Here is a 24,337-nt window from a genome sequence, read left to right on the forward strand (position 1 = left end):
AAAATGGAAATGATTCAGTTTCCAGTTATGGCATTTGTAGACTATTAAGGTTTCGTAGGCTTACAACAATGAAGTCAACACAATGGCTCTATAGATCTTCAGTTTTGTAGAAAGCTTAAATTTCCTGATTACTGAGCAAGGTATGGTAATGTGTATTTAAACCTTATTATCTATGTGTATTTACAAACATGGAAATTACAATGCCTAAGTTCACTTATCCACAGTATTCAAAATTTCTCTATTTGCTGTAACTGATGTTTCTACAGCTGAAAAATCAAAGTGTTCTGAATTAAAATTCTTCCACAATTTCCTCACTTTTTAAGATAGCAAACTATGTTTTAAATAAAACTTTGATGTCTTTCTACATAGGTAGTTCTGTGGTGGTTGAAATTTGAAATAACTAGGAAGAAAAGTTTTGAGCTTCCAAGCACATCAAATTATTAATCAATGAATGCCAATTGATTAATACATCCTATCCCAATCTCCTCAGCTGGGCACTGGCCCCTAAATATAAAGAGACAGATTTTTTATACATTAAAATAAAAAAAATTAACAGGATATAAACCATAATATATGATTAGGTAATCTGATTTTTAACTGGAGGAAAGGTTAAGGGCTTTCTGAGTTGAGGAGATGAATAATTTTCAAAAATTGGGAGCAGGCAGATCAAATAGGTGAAACTTATAGGAAAATTAAATTTATGCTTCTAAATAAAGTCAGTTTTATAAAATGAATTCATTTTGATTCACTCAAATCCCATAATTCCTACAATAGCAGAATTTTCTAGTGACATTGAAAGGCTAAGAAAATTTCCTCTGAGTCCCTATAATAAAAGTCAGGCAATCTAAATTTTCTCCCTGGAACTAACACATTTGTTAGTCTTGGAAACTTGGTGTAATGCTGGAGAAACTGAGCAAGATTGAGATTAGAGAGTATTTAATAATTTATTAAATGGGAGAGATGTATTACTGGGATCAAAGGGGATTCATGGTTTGGTCCCATGGCTGAATGAGACTGTTGTCTCCAAGAATCCAGCAGTGAGTGTTGGATACAAGATTCTTTTATAGGGTAACAAGAACAATGACATGGGGGATTTACCTATATGGGAATGACCTAATCGGGAGAGGCACCTAGGATGACATAATGGGAAGTACTGTTCTAATGACATCTAAAATGGATAAAGACTTTTATCCTATCAAACATCTTAATGTTAAGGAATGATTATAGCCTTAGATCTAAGATATAAAACTTTTATCCTATCAAACATTAAGAGGGAATGGTTATAACCTGAAACAGAGTAACTGAACAGTACAATTAGGGAAATTGGGTCAGGACATTAAAAGAGAACTGTGGCACAACATTGGAAACATAAATAGAAAACTCCTTAAAGAGGCAAGTGATAGAGCACTAAGTTGAGTTAGTGGGACCAGAATTTAAATCAAGCTTCAGAAACTATTAGAGAAGTGAAAAATTCACTTAATCTCTACCTGACAAATTTTCCTCATTGTAGGATTGTTGTGAGTATCAAAGAAGGGTATTTTTGCAAGATGCTTAACACAGTATCTGAAATATATTGTACTTAAAACATTTTATTCTATCTAACTGTCTGGCAAATGCTGGCTCTTCTCTCTCCTTTAGTGAGTCTTTCTGTCTGTTTTACTGACTTGCTGTTCCTGAAGAGTGACAATTGGTTAACAGATGGGAATGGGTAAGTATGTCTTCACAGGAGTTTCTCTTATAGGTGATGGAATCAGAATGTTCTAGGGAGTGTTGCCACTTTGAGAGATCTTGTGCTTATCTACTTGTCTGTGACTATTAATCAACATTTGTCTGTTGTTGTGGCTAGATACTGGGGCTCTTTCCCTAAAGGTATTTCTTATATGTTCAACAATGGTTATGATGGGCTGGGCAGAAATTGTCATCGTGGTTTTATTTAGATCTTCCCTTTAGTCATTACTAAGTTGTCCAAGTCTGTGCTAATGAGGTATTTGCACTTACTAAACTAACAAGATATGGTCTTACCTAACAGGATTAGCAATTTGTCAGTATTTAGTTAAAGTAAGGTGGATAACTTTCTAAATGCCCCCACAAAAAACTATCTTTCCTCCCCTCCCCCTTTCCCCCTTTCCCCCCCAAGGCAATTGGGTTTAAATCACTTAATCAGGATCACACAGCTAGGAAATGTTAAATGATTGAGGCAGGATCTGAACTCACTTCCTCCTGACTCCATGGCTCATCCTCTATACATTTTCCCCCTACCCCATCTACCCTTAAAGAAAGCAATTAATAGTATGAAAAATTGTAAATGATTGAATGCATAATTAAAATCTGAATAGAGTATTATTAGAGAATTCAAAAAAAATCCATCAAATTAAAGTGGTACAATAAAAACTTTGTAGAAGGAAGCTTTTGAGATTATCCTAGAGAAGAATGATCTAAACAGGTAGAAATGGAGAGTAGGCTATAATGAGTAGGGTTAACACAGACATAGAAGTGGAAAACGAATGCATGAAAAAGCATTTATTAAGCACTTACTATGTGTTAGGTGTTGTAAATACAAATAGAAAAGTAAGAAAGTCCCTGCTTCCAATTTTGCATTCTAATAGAGGAGATAATATGGAAGATTTTGACTTCAAGTTGGAAGCAAAAGTTACTTAATCTTTAGAGGCAAAGGAGATGTTAATAGCTATTCTATTCTGTAATTTCACACAGGTAAAATCCAGTTGCTTATAGCAAACATTTGCCAATGCCAAAAATTTAGGTAGGGGGTAAAAAAAAAACCTTTTCTAGAGTAGTTGTGACTATAGCAACTATAGGAGCAATTTCTAGAATAATAGTTATAAGTGCTGGGCTGGAAACACATTTATTCCCAAGATTCTTAAGTTCAGGATTTTGGGCTGTTTGTCAGGATCTGAGGGAAGGTCATGGCCAAAGTATTAGTAGTATGGGGATTGAATTTATAGGCAAATTCTGGCTCCCCTTTCCTTCATAATGTCTTTCTACCTTATCTTTGCTGACTTTCTGCTTCTGTGGAAATGGCTGAATATGTCTTCAAAAAAATTTCTTGCATAGGTGATGGCTAGTGAAGACTTGGTCGGAATCAGAGTGATTCTGTGAAGTGCTGCCCCTTTGAGGTTATGCTTTCTATTTGTTTGTGACTATTAATGAGTATTTCTTTCTGGTTTTGGCTAGATATTGAGGGCTTTTTCCCTAACAGGATTTCTTAAATCCTCAACAACATCTGTGAAAGACAGGGCATTAAGTACTGTCAGTTGGTTTGAAAGAAATTTGGATCCTGGAAAAACAAAAAAAGAAAGTCAGATATTACACACTAATAAGTTTGGATGAGAGGACTTGATAGCCAAAACTAATGAGCTTGAGTTTCACATACTGAGAATGGAAAAATTGAAGGTTTTGGAATAGAGAAATTAAACGATTTAATGTGTAAAGTTGGTCAATAACAGGAAATAATGGGGTCCATATGCAACAAAATCTTTGTATCAGAATTATTTATAAGAAAAAATAACTAGAAAGAACATCAATGTATATTAATTGTGAAAAAAATAAATTGTGGTACATGAATAAAATGAAATATATTACCATGCTTTGTCATTAACATCATGTTGAACATAGAGAAGCATATGAAGCCTACACATACTTAACACAATAAAATAAAGAGAACTAAGAAAATATAATGACTACAATAATGTAAATAGAAAGTACAAAATGATCCCACCCTACCCCACCACCAAAAATAGAAAAGGAATACTGTGATTAAAATGATTTAGCCTGGTCCTAAAGAATTGATAGTAGAAGGAATTTTTATTTGCAAGAATCAGATATTCTGGTTGTAGAACACTGCATACGATGTGAATCTTTTCCATATTTTATTGGTTATGCTGAACTTTACCTTTTTTTTTTTTTTTTTCCCCTTTTATGGCCAGGCTTCTTAAACTTTTTTCCACTAGTAATGTCTTTTCACTTGGGACATTTTGAGGTCATAATAATAATTTTGTGACCCCCAGATTCAATACAAGGCTCCATATAGGGTCATGACCCAGTTCAAGTTGTATGGGATAGTTCTCTAAGGGGTAGAGGTTTGAGAAATATATTGGAATATCTAGACACTGTAAAAACAAAAGGCATTAAAATTACTTCTAAACAACCTCAGGAGTACATTTGAGGGGCTGATCCTAGAAATAATATTTAAGTCACAATAGAGTAAAAAAAAGCAGATGTAGAGACACCATTTTTGAGGCTTAGGGCATAGAAAAGTTTAGAGGGATGGTATATAAAAACAGGATTCAATCAAAGTTGTTTGAGAAAAATAAAAGCAACTGGCAAATGAATGAATGTATACATACATATATATATATTATGAATACACTTTGGCTTTAAAAGATGAATTTAAATGAAGAATTGTAATTTGTTTATTTTGTCTTTTGTATCTGGAAATGTTGCTAGATGTATATTTTGGTGTAACTGAAAATGTGGATTTAGGCCTACAAGTCTTTTCAATAATGTACACACATAATGAATCCTTAGGATTGGAACTGTTTGAACTGAAGGTTGGGGCCAGCTGCATTTAAGTGTCTATAGTATTTAATTCTTAAGCTGACCTCAAATTTGGTTCAGATGGAGTCATTTAGGTTTCTGATTTTTACTGATCATGTCTTTCTAGAGGGTATGATACTCAACACTGAAATGTTTTACAGTATACTGCTGGAAGCTATATTTCTAGATCTATAACTTTTTTCTGCCTATCCAAACTTAAGATCCTTTCATTTTTTTCATCAGATGATCTAATTTGTTGTCCTACTGTTATTTATCCTCTGCAGATGTTTAGCCTAGCAGAATTGTGTTATCAGTACAGAACCTTTGTTCACTAAAAGGAATTTATTGGCAATGATATTCTCTTGCCATAGTATTAAGTAAAGCTTTGATATTAAAATGAGCTAGAAGTTACACTTGACATCCACAGTAGCTGTATAGAAAGTTAGGTATTCCTGCCTCTTAAGAGACCTTTTCTTTGGCTTTGAGTTTGAAGTGATATTAGTATGACTTTCTCATAATATTACTAAAATATTTCTCCTATTAAAAAATCCTACTTTTCTAGGATTTTCTTGTCAAGGCTCTACTGTACTTTAAATATGAAATACATTGATGGAGTAATATGAGGGTTTTCAATTCTGTAACCATTTGGTTTCACTTAAACATTTGAGTTTGCAACTGTAATCTAAAGGCTCAGTTTAATTGCCTGACTGAAATACAGATATTTATGAAAAGGCATTAACTGTCTGCCCTATTGTTACCATTTAAAAGGCTCTCTGGATATTCAAAAATAATAATAATAAGCTAAGCATGAAGAGGTAAAAATTATATTTAAATCAATGTGGGGAATGGTTTTGTGGCACAAAGAAAAATTAAATCAATCAGTAGGGGTCTTTTAAATTTAAGCCTTTAAAGAAAATGGACAAGAAGCAATTTTCTTTATTTGTCTGACAGGCGACACAGTTAATCAGCACTAATTGCCCTGGCTTGGCCTCTCAGTCATGTTGGTTAATTAAAACACTTTCTAATAAATAGCAACCAAATCCCCCTATGAGGAAAGCAAGTCAAAAAATAAAAGGCACGTAGAGTGAGACCCTTTCTCCCTTGGAAAAAAAAAAAATCATGATTGATTTAGTAGATAGATTTGAGCCATTTTCTCTGCATAGTCTTTTTATCCAAAGAGGCCTCTGGCCATCAGTGTGGGAAAAAAGTCATGAAACGAATGTGTTTAGTGGAGTAATCATCCTCATCATGAAGTGCTTATCAGAAAGAAAGACAAAATGCAATTAGGCTAGATTTACAGTTGGACCAATAATTACCACTCAGATGTTTCAGCTGTATGGAAATATACTCTTCTAAATCGTGACTTTTTGTTCAGCTGATTTCACACCCCCATCCCCTCATGGTTTCTCTCTGTCTTTTTTTGAGTTTATAAAATATGTCAGTCATGATGTAGCACAGCTGAATAATTGTCAAAGAGTCAAATGCTTGCAGATGGTTAATGGAAACAGAAAATTAAGTGAACAGCAGTAAAGAAACTCATACAAAATTAAAGAACCCTATTGCAAATTTAAAGGGTCATTTGGTTTCATCAAAAATCAAATAATATGAATATGTTATCCTTTGCATGAAAGAGACTATGTTAAATTGTTTTGAGAGCTGAAAAATGAGCAATCAATGGTGTGCTAATGAAATTTGTGAAAAATCACACTCTATTGAAACATGCCACAAATTGCCATTGAGTACCTGCAGAAGGAAAACTACTTTGGAGGATCAGCTTTTTGGAGTTTATTGTTTACTTTAAGAATTGAAAATTTGTCTTGAAATAAGTCCAGATTGCTACCCCAAAAAGTAATGAGAAGAGGATTGAACTGTGTGGCCTTCTATTTAAGTTCTACAAATAATCAAATCAGTATTTAAAAAAAAAAGTCTTGTCTGAGCACTTCTTATCAAACATGATGATCCAGCGATTCATAAGATGTAAAATCATATTTCCAAAGTACAGAATCAATTTCTCCTTAGATCAGCAAGGACTTAGGGTTGTTTTATAAAACTAAGCTCTCATCAACCTGATTTCCCTGAAAGATAAAATTATTATTTATTTCTCTTGTGTAAATCAAATACAATATCATTTAAAAGTTATCATTTGGATTATAGACTCATTTGAAATAGAATGTAAAGTTAAAACAGTGCATTCCTTATTGTTTTTCAATGTTATAAATTTTTTAAAAAATGATTAAAAATCATTTAAAAAATACATACATATTAAACTTAAGTATAAAATAAGAAAAGAAAAAAAAAAAAACATTGCCATGAACAAACACAACATAAGAGAAGATTGAATAAAAACCAATAAATCCCATATAATAAATACTGAGCATTATTTTTAAAGCTGTCCAGCTTTTTTTAAATTTCCTTGTGTTTTGTTTTGTTTTCTGCTATATACATTTTACTTTATTTTCTCCTCTTCTCCTCTGCCCCAGAGAAAGCTGCAATTAAACACAGATGTATATATGTATATGTTTGTGTGTATATATATATATATAATATATATATATATATATATATATGCATGCATACATATAAATGTACATGAACATATACATTGATGTCATTAAATATGCATATATACACCCCTACACATATAAGACTGTACTGGGAGCCAAAATGGTGGAGTGAAGCCAGGAAACTACTGAATTTTCCCAGTTTCTCTCAAAAAATCACATGAAACCAAGTCTCTGAACAGAGTGGAATGAAGTCACTCTCCAGGTCAAGATAGATTAGAAGGATTTCAAGAAAAATCAGTCTTGGTGGAGCCAAGATGGCAGAATAAAGGCAGGAAGTCGCCCAACCTCTCTCCCCCAAACCACTCCAAATTCCTTTAAAGAATGACTTTAAACAAATTTTAGAGTATCAGAACAACCAAAAAGACTGAGTAGAACATTTTGCAGGCACAGACAAGTCAGAAGCTCATGGTGTTTGTGACTCCCATGGTGGGAGTCCAGCTGCAGTCCTGGTGCAGGCCATGCTAGAATAGCCCAGGACCTAACCCCAGCCCTGACCCCAGCCTGGCCCTAGCCCAAACTCTGAATCAGTGACAATCCTGGTGGCTTCCAGACCTTTCAGTCCAGAGACACTAAAGAAGGTTAGCAGAAAAGATCTCTGGAACCAGAATGGGAGCACAGTACATAATTCCAACACAACCCATACTAGTGTAGCCCTGTCCAGGGCCCAGACCCCACCTGCAGTAGCAGCCTCAGTCTTTTTCCTGGCCCCAGTCCTGATCTAGACCAGAGGGAGCAAGATGGAACCTCTGAATCAGCAGCTATGCTGGAATATTCTGGAAATCTCAGCATGGGGACATCAGGGAGCACTCAGAAGGTTAGCTGAGAAGGTCTGTGGCAAGGGATGGGAATCTGATGTGCAGTACCAGAGCAACCTACACCAGTGCAGCCCCAGCCCCAAACTCAGGGGTGTTGCTTTATCATACTAGATTTTACAGCTACAGTTGGGGAGGTGGTGGTGTGGTGGGGGAGGAAGGATATTCCTAACAGCTCCAGAGAAGAAAAGTATGCTTGTGGTCAGATTCCTAGAAGAAACTCTGAAACATCTGCAAAACCCCCTAAAACTTGGGACAGCGCTCACTAAACCCTGGAAATAGAGCCCTACTTTAACAGAGAATTAAAAGCCAAATAATAGGATAGGAAAATGAGCAGATAATAGAAAAAAAAATTCTGACCATTGAAAGTTATTATGGTGACAAGTAAGTTCAAAACACACACTCAGAAGATGATAACAAAGGCAAAATCTCCAAGAAAAATAAAATTTGGATTCTAGCCATGAAAGTGTTCAAAAGTGATTTTGAAAATGAATAGACAAAGGAAAAATTAGGGAAAGAATTGAAAGTGATGCAAAAGGAAATACTAAAATCTAATAAAAAGAATGCCTTAAAAAGCAAAATTGCTCAATTGGGAAAAGAAGTACAAAAGCTAAATTGAAAAGAATTCCTTAAAAAATAGAATTGAGCAAATGAGAGTTAATGACTTTCTGAGAACTTAAGATCCAGTAAAGAAAAATCAGCCTTGTTGTGGTGAAAGGAGGGTTCATTCCAACTTAGATGGCTTCAGAAAAGCCAATGAGATGGTCTTAATCACAGCAGATACACAACAGAGATCCTCAGTCTTGTCTCATTAGCAGATTAGACTAGGGGGATAACCTCAAATCCCAGAAGGCAAATTGCCAATCCAGGAAATCAGGTTGTAATCTGGAGACAGCAGGTAGGTCTACCCAACAATGGGCCTCTGTGCTCAAAGTCAAAACTTAGAGTAGCACAAGAAGCTTGGGACAGAAGCCCCTGTATCTCAGGAGCAAAATTCAACTTTAAAAGTCAGAAAATGGGAGTGGGGCGGGGGGGGCAAGAAAGAAAGAAAGAAAATGAGCAGGAAACAGAAAATAACCTTAACCACAGAAAACATGGTGACAGGTAAGTCCAAAACACTAATTCAGAAGAAGACAAATTCATATCTAGAAAATCTCAAAGGATGATATGAAATGGTCTCAAGTGCAAAGATGTTTCTTAGAAAAGTACTTATAAAATGTTTTAAAAGGTAAATAAGAGAGGTAGAAGAAAAAATGAGAAAGGAAATTTTACACACACACACACACACACACACACACACACACACACACACACACACACATATACACATATGAAAGAGTCATCAGCTTGGAAAAGGAAAACACTTCCTTAAAAAATAAAGTTCGTAAAATGCAAAAATGAAAAAAAAAAACTGCTGAAGAAATCAATTCCTTAAAAAATACAATTGGCCAAATGAAAACAAAACAAAACAAAACAAAAATCCACTGAAGAAACCAATACCTTGAAAAGTAGGTTAAATCAAATGAAAAAAGGGATACAAAATCTAACTGAAGAAAATCATACATGAAATGCTAGAACAGATCAAATGGAAGTTAATGACTCTAAGATATCACAAATCAGTGAAACAAACTAAAAAAGAATGAAAAAAAATGTAAGAAAATGCAAAATACTTCATTAGAAAAAGAGATGACCTGAAAAATAGATCCAGAAGAGACGATTTATAAATTATTGGTCTACCTAAAGACCACAGAAAAAGAGGCTGAGCAGCATTCTTCAAGAGATCATCAAAGAAAACTGGCCTGATGTATTAGAATCAGAGAGTGAAATAGTCACTGAAAGAATCCATCCATCACCTCCAGAAAGAGATCCCACAAGGATAAGATCATTTTTTTAATAAACATTTTTTATAAAACTCCAAAAACATTTTGTAAAATAAAACCTATAATCTCAAAGAAAAAATACTACATTCTGCCAAAAAACAAACAAACAAACAAAAACATTGAAGTATCAGGGAACAACAGTCAGGATTACCTGCATCTGGCAGTTTCTAAAATAAAGAATTGAAGGACCTGTAATACAATATTTCATAAGGCAAAGGATCTGGGAATACAGCCAAGAATCAAATATGCAGTGAGACTGAGCATCACCTTTCAGAGGAAGAAATGGATCTGCAATGAAGTAAGAGATTTTCAAAGATTTCTTTAGAAAAAAACTAGAAATAAACAGAAAATTTGATTTTTAAACACAGAACTCAGGAGAAACAGAAAGGTAAATAAGAAAAACAACAACAACAACATATAATTTAAAAGTTAAATTGCTTACACTCCTGGGTAGAAAAAAAAAATGTTTCTTGTAAGTCTTGAGAAATGCATTCTTTTGTTGGGGCAGTTAAAGGAAGGATATATGCATATATAGACAGAGGGTATGGATATGAATTGACCTTGATTTGATGATATCAAGCAAAAAAAAAAACACATTAAGGGATGGAAAAAGGATTGTATTAAAAGAAGAGGAAAGGGGAAGTAAAAGGGAATAAATTAGATCACTTAAAGAAACACAAAAAAACCAATATAATAGAGGGAAAGAGGAGGGGAATGAATATTGTCTGAAAATTTCATCAGGTTTCACTCAAAGAGAGTAACATGTTGATTCACATAGGTATAAAAATGTCTTATTCTATAAGGAAGTAGGAGGAGAAAGGGAAAAGGAAAAAGAGGGATGTGCAGAAAGGAAGGCAGAAACACAACAAAGGGGCAAGAGAAAAAAGGAGAGGTGATAGAATGGTGGGCATGTTGAGGGCAGGATGAGTCAGAAACAAAACTACTAAGTAGGGACAGATTAGAAAGAAAGAACAAAAATGTGTACAAGGGAGAGAATAAAATGGAGGGAATATATAGGTGGTAACCACAGCTGTGAATGGGAATGGGATGAACTCTCCCATGAAACAGAAATGAATAGATGATTGGATTAAAAACAAGAATTCCACAAAATATTGTTTACAAGAGTAAAAGGGTAGAGAATAATTTATTATTCTTCAATCAAAGCAAATAAAGCAGGGGTAGAATTCTCTCTTAAAATTTTATTTATTTTTAATATACATTCATTGATGAGTCATGTTGGGAAAGAAATAATAGAAAGAAAAATTCCATAAATAAATCTTTGGTTAATTTGATTTGAAAAAGGAAAAGAAAAAAAAAACAGATTCTGAGTGTCAAAAAAGAAAAGTGTGAAGAAGAAATTAAAGCAATAATTAGGAACTATTTTACCCAAATGTATGCCAACAATTTTGACAATTTAATTAAAAGGGATGAATATTTACATATAATATATATGTGTATATATATATATATAAATTGCCCAGGTTAACAGAATAAGAAATAAATTACTTAAACAGTCCCATTTTAGAAAACAAATTGAACAAACCATCAATGAGTTCCCTGTGAAAAAAAAATCCCAGATGGATTTACAAATGAATTCTACCAAACATTGAAAGGAACAACAAATTTCACTACTATGTTTTAACTATTTGAAAAAAATATTTGAAAAAAAATATATTTGAATTGCCTAATTCTTTCTATGATACAAATAGGGTACTGATCCCTAAACCATCTCTCAGATTGCCTAAAATAAGAGGAAATAGTAATGATAAATTTTGGAGGCAATGTTGGAAAATTGGGATATCAATATATTGTTGAATTATGAAATGATCCAACCATTCTGAAGAGTAACTATAACCAAAGAGTTATAAAACTTTGCACACCTTTTGAACTGGTAGTACCACTTCTGATTCTGCATTCCAAAGAAATCATTAAGCAAAGAAAAGGACCTATATATGCAAAAATATTTTTAGAAGCTCTTTTTGTGGTGACTAAGAATTTGAAAATGAGTAGATGACCATCATTTGGTGAATATTTGAATAAGTTTTAGTATATTATAGTTATGGAATATTATTTTTCTATAAAATGATGAACAAACTGATTTTAGAAAGTTCTTAAAAGATTACTTGAACTGATGCAGAAGCAAAATGTCCAATGATCAGCTATGACAAACTTGGTTCTTCTCAGTGGTTCAATGACCCAAGAGAATTCGATTAAACTCTGGATGGAAAAACATCATCCACATCCAGAGGGAGAACTATGGAGATGGAATGTATATCAATACATACTTTGTTCATTTTTTTTTTTCTTGTTTTTGTTTTTTCCCTCTTGTGTTTTTTTTTCCCCCTTTTGTTCTGATTTTTCTCTCCCAAATGATTCATTAGGAAATATACATACACACACACACACACATGAATGTACATATGAAACCAAAAAAATGTTTTAACCTGTAACTAAGGAAAATATAAATTTAAAAATAAGAATTCACTATGCTTATTTCTCTACCTGTCATCTACCTTTCTGTGAATGGTTAGCATCTTTCCTTATAATTCCAAGTCACTATGTTTTCTAATACAATCCATCTCATCATTTGGTAGACCACTGCAGTATTCCAATCCAATGACATTCTATTTGAAAGGTTGTCTACAAAAGTTTCCTCCTATTTTCTGCATGCCTTCTATTCCTGGCTATATGAGTTTTAGTTATAGAAGAAAATTTTACTTTAAAATAATCAAAAGTATCCTTTTTTATACTTTTACCATGTTCTCAAGCTGTAATATATTTGAATGTCTGATAATGCTAACAGTTCCTCCTTTACATCTTGTTAAACTATTAAATAATATATATTTCCCCCCTATTTTCCTTCTTATGGTTTTCAAGATGTTTAAAGATGAAATGTTCTGCTTAGTTCTGTGTTTGTTTGTTTTTTTCAATAGAAATTATTGACAGTCTCTTACTTCATTGAAGATCCCTTGCCTCCCCTGAAGGATGATTCTCAGTTTCATTGGGTAGTTAATTTTAGTTGTAAATTTAGTTGTAATCTTTGCTGTCTTGGAATATGGTATTCCACAGCCTCCAATCCTTTATTGTAGAAGCTGCCAGATCCTGGGTAATCCTGCCTGTTGCTCCTTGATATTTGAATTGTTTTTATCCGCAGCTTGTTGTATTTTTCTCCTTGAGATTGTAGTTTTGGAGTTTTGAAACAATGTTCCCCCAAAGTTATATGACCCATATAAAAGAACTGCTCATGATGATCTTTTCTAGTCCTTGTCAGGACTAAGTCCACTATGAGGTAATCATTCTCCCACTCATAGTGCCTTCCCTTTAATGAAATCTTTCTCCTTACTGATAGAACTCCTCTATCAATTTAAAGAGGAAAAGCTTACTTAATAGATGCTTCCCACCTCCTTGATAATCCTATTGCTCTTTCAATTCTATTTTATATTTTTCAATTTTTTGTAACCTCTCCAAAAAAAAAATCATTTTTTTGGCAAAGATGATAGGCATTGTGAATTTCTCATATGTTTACTTCAAACTATGGATTGCTGCCCTGACCTTATCATTTATATATCATAAGATATATAAGAGAAAGAGGAGAGAGAGAGAGAGAGAGAGAGAGAGAGAGAGAGAGAGAGAGAGGATATATATATATCTATATATCTCTATATATATATCTATATATCTATATACAGAGGGAGAGAGAGAGAGAGAGAGAGAGAGAGAGAGAGAGAGAGAGAGAGAAGAGAGAAGAAGGGAGGTTGGGAGAGGTTACTTTTAATCATTACCTCAGCTTTTTTTTTTTTTTTTTGCTCTTTGAAATATAGTATTCCAAGATTTATAGTGTTTTGACATAGTAACTTTTAGATTTTTTGTAATTCTTAATGTGGTTTCATGTTAATTATTTTTCTTCTTGCTTTCAATATTTTCTTCTTAACCTGGAAGTTCTGAAACTTAATTGTGATATTCCTATAAAATTTCCTCCTGGAATCCCTTTTAGGTTTTGAATAATGAATTTTTCTTTCTATTTCTATTTTGTGTTCTTTTTCTAGAAATTCGGGGCAATTTTGCTTGATAATGTCTTGTGGTAATTTATCAATATTATTTTTATCCTAATTTTAGTGTATTATTGTATTATTTCTCCTTGACATATTCTCCAAATGAGTTGTTTTTTCTCATAAGATGCTTCATGGTCTTTTCTATTTTTTCATGCTCTTAATTTTGTTTTATCATTCTTTGTATCTTACAAATTATTAGCTTCCTTTAAGCTCAATTATAGTTTTCAAGGAATTATTTTTCTTCCATAATTTCTGATTATCTGTTTCAAATTGGTTGGTTATCATTTCATAATTTTATTTATTTTCTTGAATTGGCTTTGTACTTTTTTTTTAATTTGATCATTTCAAATTGATTTTTAAATCCTTTTTAAATTCCATGAAATCTTTTTTTTTTTTTTTATTTTTTATTTTGCTTGGAACAATCTGATATTTCTTTTTGAAATAATAGTAGCTTTTTAAAAATTTCCATCATCTTCCACTGAATATACACCTTGATCTTTTCTATTCCCATAGTAGCTGTCATCAATTCTTTCTCTTTGGCTTTTTAAAAAAATAGCTATTAATATGAATAAATTATATCCCCAAGGTATAGAAAAGGAAGTTAAAAGCCTCAGATCCTTCTTACTGAGATACTGAGATGTGCCTTTGAACTTATCCTTAGCCTTTCCTTTCCACTTCTATGCCATATTTAAGAGTCTCTCATTTTCCATCACACTATAATGCAAATGATCTTATGCCCTCCAGAACCAGCAAACTGCAGATATCCTATCTTCCCTGGACCCAGCTCACAAGAAAGTGCCCACAGCCATCAGGATTCCTATCCTCTGCTGTCAAACTCAAAAAGATGTATTCCAAGACAAGTCTAGCCAGCACAACTATGCTTGACATCCCACTACAATAGAATGTCCTTCATTATTCTCATATTCAGCTTCAGACCTCCATATTGTGCATGAGAGGAAAAAAATTCTTTTTTTATTTGAAATTCTTCTTCTTTTATTAAAGTTTTTATTTTCAAAACATATGCATAGATAATTCTCATCATTCACCTTTGCAAAAATTTTGTTCCCAAACTGTTTCTCTTTCTTCCCCCTATCCCTTCCCCTAGATGACAACTAATCTAATATATGTTAACCATGTGCAATTATGGGGCAGCTAGATGGCATAGTTGATAAAATGCTGGTCCTGAAGTCAGAAGGACCTGAGTTCAAATCTGGCATCAGACACTTAACACTTCCTAGCTGTGTGACCCTGGGCAAAACACTTAACCCCAATTGCCTCAGGGGAAAAACAACAACAAGAACCACAAAGTGCAATTTTTCTATACATATTTCCACACTTATGCTGCCACAAGAAAAATTAAATCAAAAGAAAAGAAAAACAAGAAAGAAAACAAAATGCAAGCAAACAACAATAGGAGAAGTGAAAATAATATGTTGTGATCCCCACTCAGTCTCCACAGGCCTCTCTCTGGGTGCAGATGGCTTTTTTTTTTTTCATCATTGGACCATTGGAATTGGCTTTAATCACCTCACAGTTGAAAAGAGCCAAGTCCCTCAAAACTGATCATTGTATTCCCTTGCTGTTTCTGTACATTATTGTGCTGGTTTTATTCGGTTCATTTAGCATTAGTTCATGTTAATCTTTCCAGTCCTGTCTGAAATCATTCTGCTGATTGTTTCTTATAGAACAATAATATTCCATAACATTCATATACCATAACTTATGGTTCATTTAGCCATTCTCCAACTGATGGACATCCATTCAGCTTTCAGTTTCTTACCATTACAAAAAAGGCTGCTGTTAACATTTTACATACAGAGGTCCTTTTCCCTCTTTTAGGATCTCTTTGGGATACAGACCCAATAAAAACACTCCTAGATGTATGCACAATTTAAGAGTCTTTTGGCTGTAGTTCAAAATTGCTCTCCAGAATGCTTGGATCAATTCACCACTCTACCAACAATGTATTAGTGACTCAAGTTTTCCCACAACCCTTCAAACATTCATCATTTATTTTCCTGTAACAGTAGCCAATCTGAGAGGTACTTCAGAGTTGTCTTTATTTGCATTTCTCTGCTCAATAATGATTTAGAGCATTGCTTCATATAACTAGAAATGGTTTTAATTTCTTCATCTGAAAATTTTCTTTTCATATTCTTTGATTATTTTTCAGTTGGAGAATGGTTTTAATTCCTATAAATTTGAGTCATTTCGCTATATCATTTAGAAATGAGGCCTTTCCCAGAACCCAGGGAAGTAAATTTTTCTCCAGTTGATTTCTTTGCTTCAAGTCTTGTCTACATTGATTTTGTTTATATAAAATCTTATTAACTTAATATAATCAAAATTATGCATTTTTGCATTCCATAATATAGTCTAGTTCTTTAGCCACAAATTTTCCTTCTCCACAGATTTGAGAGGTAGACTGTCATCTGTTATTCTAATTTGCTTATATTATTATTACTTTTTATGTCTTTATGTCTATCATGAACCCATTTTGATTCTTATCTTGGATAAGGGGGCCAATGTGTTAGATGGAGGACAATGCCTAGTTTCTGCCTTACTAATTTCCAGGTTTCCCAAGAATTTTTGCCAATAGTGAGTCCCTATGTCAGAAGCTGGGGTCTTTGTTTTATCAAACACTATAAAGTCATTGAATATTGTGTCTTCTGAACCTAATTTAATCCAATGATCAACTACACTATATTTTTGTCTATAGCAAATGGTTTTGATAAACACTATAATATAACAAATATTAATATAATATACATTAAATAATGTAATATAAAATATAATAATATGATAAATATAATAAAACTATAATATAGTTTTAGGTTTGGTACAGTTAGACTACCTTCATCAGTATTTTTTTTTTTATTAATTCTTCAAAAATTCTTAACTTTTTGTTCTTCAGGAAAAACTTGCTTATTATTTTTTTATAGTTCTGTAAAATAATTTCTAGGGATTTAGATTTGTATGGTACTGAATAAGTAGATTAATTTGGGTAGTATAGCCATTTTGATTATGTTAGCTCAGCCTATACATTAATAATTTTTTTTTATTAAAGCTTTTTATTTACAAAACATATGTATGGGTAATTTTTCATCACTGACCCTTGCAAAGCCTTCTGTTCCAAATTATCCCCTTCTTTCCCCCATCCCCTCCCCTAAATGGCAGATAGTCCAATATATGTTAAATATGTTAAAATATATGTCATATCCGACATAAGTAAACATATTTATACAATTAAATTGCTGTACTTACACACAAAAAGGATCAATAAGGGAAAAAAAAACTGGGAAAGAAAAAAAATGCAAGTAAACAACAGCAGAAAGAATGAGAATGCTATGTTGTAGTCCACACTCAAATCCCACGGTCCCCTCTTTGATTTTAGATGGATCCCTTCATCACTGATCAATTGGAATTGGTTTGAATCATCTCATTGTTGAGGAGAACCATATTAATCAGAACTGATCATTATATACTCTTGTTGTTGCCATGTATAATGACTTCCTGGTTTTGCTCATTTCACTTAGCATCAGTTCATGTAAGTCTCTCCAGACTCTCTGAAATGATCCTGCTGCTCATTTATAACAAAACAATAATATTCCATAACAATTATATAACATAATTTATTCAGCCATTCTCCAATTGATGGGCATCCATTCAGTTTCCAGTTTCTTGCCACCACAAAAAGGGCTGCCACAAACATTTTGGCACATACAGTTTCCTTTCCTATCTTTAGTTTTTCTTCGGGCTATAAGCCCAATAATAACACTGCTGGATCAAAGGGTATGCACAGATTGATAAATTTGGGGGCATAATTCCAGATTGCACTCCAGAATGATTGAATTTATTCACAACTCCATCAACAATACATCAGTGTCCCAGTTTTCCTGCATCCCCTCCAGCATTCATCATTATTTTTTTCCTATCATCCTAGCTAATCTGACAGGTGTGTAGTGGTATCTCAGAGTTGTCTTAATTTGCCTTTCTCTGATCAATAATGATTTGGAGCACCTTTTCATATGACTACAAATAGTTTTAATTTGTTCATCTGAAAATTGTCTTTTTATATCCTTTGACTATTTGTCAATTGAGAAATGGCTTGAATTCTTATGAATTTGAATCAATTCTCTATTTATTTTAGAAGTGAGGCCTTTATCAGAACCTGTGAATGTAAAAATGTTTGCCCAGTTTATTGCTTCCCTTCTAATCTTGTCTGCATGAGTTTCCAATTTCCCCAGCAGTTTTTGTCAAATAGTGAATTCTTATCCCCAAAATTGGGGACTTTGGGGTTGTCCAACACTAGATTACTATAGTTATTGTCTATTTTGTCCTATGATTCTAACCTATTCCACTGATCAACTGTTTTAATTCTTAGCCAGTACCAAATGGTTTTGATGATCATTATTTTAAAATATAATATTAATTTGCTTTTTTTTCATTAATTCCCTTCAAATTCTTGACATTTTGTTCTTCCAGATGAATTTTGTTGTTATTTTTTCTAGGTCAACAAAATAGTTTCTTGGGAATTTGATTGGCACATCACTAAATAAATAGATTAGTTTAGGTAGCATTGTCATCTTTATTATATTTGGTCAACCTCTCCAAGAACACGATATTTTTCCTATTGTTAAAAGAAACAATTGGAAAAATATTATGTTCTTGGAGAGGTTAATTTGTGTGGAATGTGTTTTGTAGTTTTGCTCATATAGTTCCTGATTTTCCTTTGGAAGATAGATTCACAAATATTTTATACTACCAACAGTTATTGTAAATAGAATTTCTTCTGTATCTCTTGCTGTTGAATTTTGTTAGTAATGTATAAAATGCTGATGATTTATGTGGATTTATTTTGTATCCTGTAACTTTGCTAAAGTTGTGGATTATTTCTAATAGTTTGTTAGTTGAGTTTCTACTGTTCTCTAAATATACCATCATATCATCTGCAAAGTGTGATAATTTGGTTTCCTTATTAACTATTCTAATTCCTTTAATTTCTTTTTCTTCTCTTATTGATAAAGATAGTATTTCTTGTATGGTGAAAGTGGGAAACCTTATTTCACATCTGATGTTATTGGGAATTGTTCTATTTTGATATAAAAATGCATTCACTATTTCTGCCTTTCTGCATTTGATTTTTAACCCTTTATGTCCTAATATATAGTCAATTTTTGTATAGGTTCCATGAACTGCTGAGAAGAAAGTGTATTCCTTACTGTCTCCATTCAATTTTCTCCAAAGATCTATCATACCAAACTTTTTCTAATATTCTATCTACCTCTTTAACTTTTTTCTCATTTATTTGGTGGTTTGATTTATCTAGTTCTGAGAGAGCAAAGTTAAGATCTCTCACTATTATAGATTCATTGTCTATTTCTTCTTGCAGCTCTCTTATTTCCTCCTTTAGGAATTTCCATGTTGTACTGTTGGAATCCTTACTAACTGCTAACTAATTGGAGTTGATCTAATCTTACAAGAAGATGTTTTGGGCAGAACCTGAAACAAGGTACTAAGCAGAACTAATTAATACAAGGCTTGTGTTCACACCTTTACTCATGGGAGTTCAATGAGTTCACACCTCCCTTGAAGCTCTTTGGGCCAGAGAGCACTATGGGAGAAAACCCACAATCCCTCTCTTGAAGGAGCATAAATAGAGCTTCAATGGGCCAGTCAAAGAAGTCCTTCAGAGTGAAGAAGCTACAAGTCAAGATTTCACCGGAATGACATGAAGAGTGGAGCTGGCTGGAGGCTGAAGAAAGCAGAGGCAGAGGCTGAAGGACCAGACCTTTGGATTTGGCGACATTCGGAGAGATCTCTTGGAACCAAGCAGAGAGATAGGCCTCTAAGCTAACTGGGCTATATTGGAGATAATAAAAGATCTGAACTTTTATCACCTGGCTGCGTTTTGAGAAGAAAAAGATCACCACATTTTGGCGCCCGAACAGGGACCGACAAAATCCTGATTCCAGGGAAGGCACCCAGAGAGAATATTTGAACTCCCAACATTTGAACTCCAACATTTTGGCGCCCTGAACGTGGGGCTAACAGACCCCCTCAGTGGATTTCAGTGGAAAAGCTCTGATCCTGATTCAAGTGGAAAAGCCTCTGATCCTGATCCAGTGGAAAAGACTCTTCAACCCAGAAATTAGGGTGAGTGCAACAAAGAAATTTTGTTAGAAGAGTTAAAGTAGAATTTCAGCTAAGATGGGACAGATATTTAGAAAACAGCCTGTTTCTGTTCAAGGAAAATGTTTAGAGAGCATTGTCAAAGTTATGGAAAGCCAAGGTTTAATTATAAGTTTACAGCAAATCACTGAACTTTTACAAACTGTAAAGGACATATGTCCTTGTTTCTCTCTTGATAAGGAATTAGATCTAAATGAATGGAAATTGGTTGGAGAGGATCTTTGTCAATTTTATGATAAAAATGGGCCTAACTCAATAATTAATACATATAATGTAATACAATTGGCTATAAGAAGTTATTTAAGTGATAGAATGATGAAAAGGAGAGTACAGGAGGAAGAAGTGCCAACTTTACTAGGTGAAAAGGCGGACGAATCAGATGAGAATGGAGTTAATTACAATTCTGAGTATGATACTTCACAGCAGGAGGAATTAGGTGATTCCACATCTCATGACCCTCCCCCTGCAATTAACCCTTCATGGGTGGAACAAGGGGGAGGGAGAGAGACAGAAACACAGTCAGCTTCTCCTGTAAAGCAGAATTTGACAAGATTAGAAAGAGCATTAATTAAAGCAAAAAATGAAGGAGAAGATATATCTGATTTTATAAATGCATATCCTGTGATTGAAGAGCTCAACTCCTCAGGTCAAAAAGAGAGAAAATACACTCCTTTTAATTTGGGAAAAATTAAAGATTTGAAAAAGGGTTGCACTCTTTATGGGGCTACATCATCTTATGTGAAGATGTTACTGGATAATTTGTCTTATGAAATCTTAACCCCAAATGACTGGAAATCCATCGCTAAAACATGTCTTGTACCGGGACAAAATTTATTGTGGCTTTCGGAGTTTCATGAATTATGTAGGATTCAAGCCCAACACAATAGACAAACAGAAGCTATTGTACAAGTTGCTTTTGACCAACTAGCTGGTCAAGGTCAGTATGCAGAGAGTTCAGAACAGATTTATTATCCCATAACAGTGTATGAGCAAATTTCTAAGGCTGCAATAAAAGCTTGGAATTCTCTCCCTGGACAGAAAGATGGAAATAATGCTTTCACAAAAATAGAGCAAGGTCGCAATGAACCTTTTGCAGATTTTGTGGGATGTTTACAAACAGCTGTAATAAGAACCATTGGAGATAATGCAGCAACAGAAATAATGACCAGACATCTGGCTAAGGAAAATGCCAATGAGGTTTGCAAAAGAATTATATGGAGGCTAAACAAAGATGCTCCTTTGGAGGAGATCATAAGACGCTGTGCCACAGTGGGCACAAATGCTTATTATGCCCAAACTATGATGAACATGGAAAGACAAGGTCCTTCTTGGCAAAGGAATTCTAGAGAAACTCGTCGATGTTTTCAATGTGGAAAAATTGGACATCTAAGAGCCCAATGTAGATACAGAGATACAATGAGAAGACAGGGTGAGAGAAAACCCAAAACCCCATGTCCAAAATGTAACCGAGGCTTTCACTGGGCCTCTAAATGTATATTGACCCAGAGAAAGGAGAGGCAAGGCCCAGCTCCAAAGTATCAATCAAAGGACAGGTGGGGCATGATAGCAGCTGAGGTTACACCCAGAGAGACTTTAGAAATTCAGAACTCTGATGTCATCAACCAACAGAAAAGCAATCAGGATTACAGTTGGGAAGAATACAGGCCTTTTAAGACAACAAGGCAATATCCAGTGCAAACAGCTCCAATGTAATTACCAGATAATGAGGAGAAATCCCAAATTTGGTAAAAAGAAGGGAATTAGATTAACTGCTTGAGGAAGAGGATCAATATTCATTAGAGAAATTGGTCTAAAATTTTCTTTCTTTGTTTTGATGCTATCTGCTTTAGGTATCAGCACTCTACTGGTGTTATAAAAGAAATTTGGTAAGATTCCTTCTTTTCCTATTTTTTCAAGTAGTTTGTATAATATTGCAATTAATTGTTCTTTAAATGTTTTGTAGAATTTACATATAAAGCCATCTAGCTCTGGAGATTGTTTTTGGGGGACTTGATTAATAGCTTGTTCAATTTCTTTTTCAAATTGGGACTAGTTAAGTAAATTATTTCTTCCTTGGTTAATTAGTGCAATCTGTATTTTTGTAACTATTCATCTACTTCATTTAGGTTATCAGATTTATTGACACATATTTGGGCAAAATAGCTCCTAATTTTTCCTTTCTTCTCCTAGTCTTCATTGGTGGAAAGTTCACTCTTTTCATTTTTGATGCTAACAAATTGATTTTCTTCACTCCTTTTTCTTATCAAATTGATTAATGGTTTATCTATTTTGTTGTTGTTGTTGTTGTTGTTGTTTCCATAAAACCAACTCTTAATTTTGGTTATTAGTTTAATAGTTTTCTTATTTTCAATTTTATTAGCCTTCCCTTTTATTTTCAGTATTTCAAATTTGGTATTTAATTCAGTATTTCTAATTTTTTTTCTCTCTCTCTTTTTTTAGTTGCATGCTCATTTCATTTATTTTTGCTTTCTCTATTTTAAGCAAGTAAACATCTAGTAATAGAAAACTTTACCAAGAACAGGTTTAACTATATCTCATAATTTTTGTTATGTTTTCTCATTATTATCATTCTTTTGGATGAAATTATTCATTTTGTCTACAATTTGTTGTTTCACCTACTCATTCTTTAGGATTAGATTGTTTAGTTTCCAATTAATTTTTGACCTATTTTCCTCTGTCCCTTTATTGCATGTAACATTTATTGCACTGTGATCTGAACAGGATTAATTTATTATTTCTCCCTTTCTGCATTAGATTTTGAGGTTTTTATGCACTAATACATGATCAATTTTTGTGCAGTTTCCATGTACTATTGAGAAAAAAAATTATTGCTTTGTGTCTTCATTAAACTGTTTCCAAAAATCTATTAATACTTTACTTTCCTAAAATTCTATTTGCCTCATTGACTTCTTTTTTTATTTATTTAGTGGTTTTATTTATCTAGTACTGAAAGAGCAAAGTTTGTGATTCCTATTAGTATAGTTTTGCTGTCTAATTCTTATTTGCAGTTCTCTTCTCTTCTCTTCTTGGAATTTGGATATTATACCATTTGATGCATATATGTTTAGTGTTGATATCATTTCATTATCTATGGTACTATTTAGGATAACATAGCTACCTTCCTTATTTATTTTAATTTGAACTATTTTTTTTTTTTTTGCTTTTATTTGATTTTTTAACTTCAGTTGAAGCATACTGGATTATGCTCCAGCCTTTTAATTTAACTCTGCATGTATGATTCTCCTTTAAATATGTTTCTTGTAAACAATTTTTTTTGTAGGATTCTGGCTTTTAATCCCATTTACTATTCATTTCTGTTTAATGGGAGAAGTCATTCCATTTACATTTACAGTTAAAATTGCTAACTGTGTTTCTCACCATCTTTTCTCCCTAACTTATACTTTTCTTTTTCATTTCCCTCTTTCCTTCCTTTCCAGTGTTTTGCTTCTGGTCAACACTTCCCTCAAACAGACCTTCTCTTTTATAGCTTGTTCCCCTTTCTTATCCTTTCATCTTCTACTTCTGTTTTCCCTTTTATTAGCCTTCCCCTTTCCTTTCCCCTTTCTCCTGCTCTTTCCCTAAAAGATGAGGCAAGTTTCTCTGCAAGCTAAATAGGTATGATATTATTTTTTTGAACCAAATCTGATGAGAGTAAGGTTCATAAAATACACATTCTCCTCTTTTAACTTTTAAAAAAAGCAATTTTTTTTCTTTCCTTTTTCACTTTTTATGCTGCTCTTAATTTCTATATTTGAAGATCAAATTTTCTCTTCATCTCTGGTCTCTTCCTCAGAAATAAATGAAATTCACCTGTTTCATTGAATATCCATTCCCTCTCTCCCCCTCTCCCCCAAAAGATAATGCTAAATTTAACTGGATAATTGATTCTTGGCTGCAATCCAAGTTTATTTGCCTTTCAGAATATCAAAATACCATTGATCTTTTAAAGTGAAAGCTACTATATCCTGGGTAATTCTTATTGTATCTCCTCAATATATGAATTGTTTGAATTTGAATTGCTGCTTGCAATATTTTCTACATGAAAATTGATCATTCTGAAATTTAACTATAATATTCCTTGTAATTTTCATTTTGGGGTCTCTTTCAGGAAGTGATCAGTGAAATCTTTCTTTTTTTTTTAATAGCCTTTTATTTACAGGTTATATGTATGGGTAACTTGGCATTGACAATTGCCAAACCTCTTGTTCCAAATTTTCCACTCCTTCCCGCCACCCCCTCCCCCAGATGTCAGGATGACTAGT

The sequence above is a fragment of the Antechinus flavipes genome, chromosome 1 (assembly GCF_016432865.1).
Source record: "Antechinus flavipes isolate AdamAnt ecotype Samford, QLD, Australia chromosome 1, AdamAnt_v2, whole genome shotgun sequence".
Classification (NCBI taxonomy): Eukaryota; Metazoa; Chordata; class Mammalia; order Dasyuromorphia; family Dasyuridae; genus Antechinus; species Antechinus flavipes.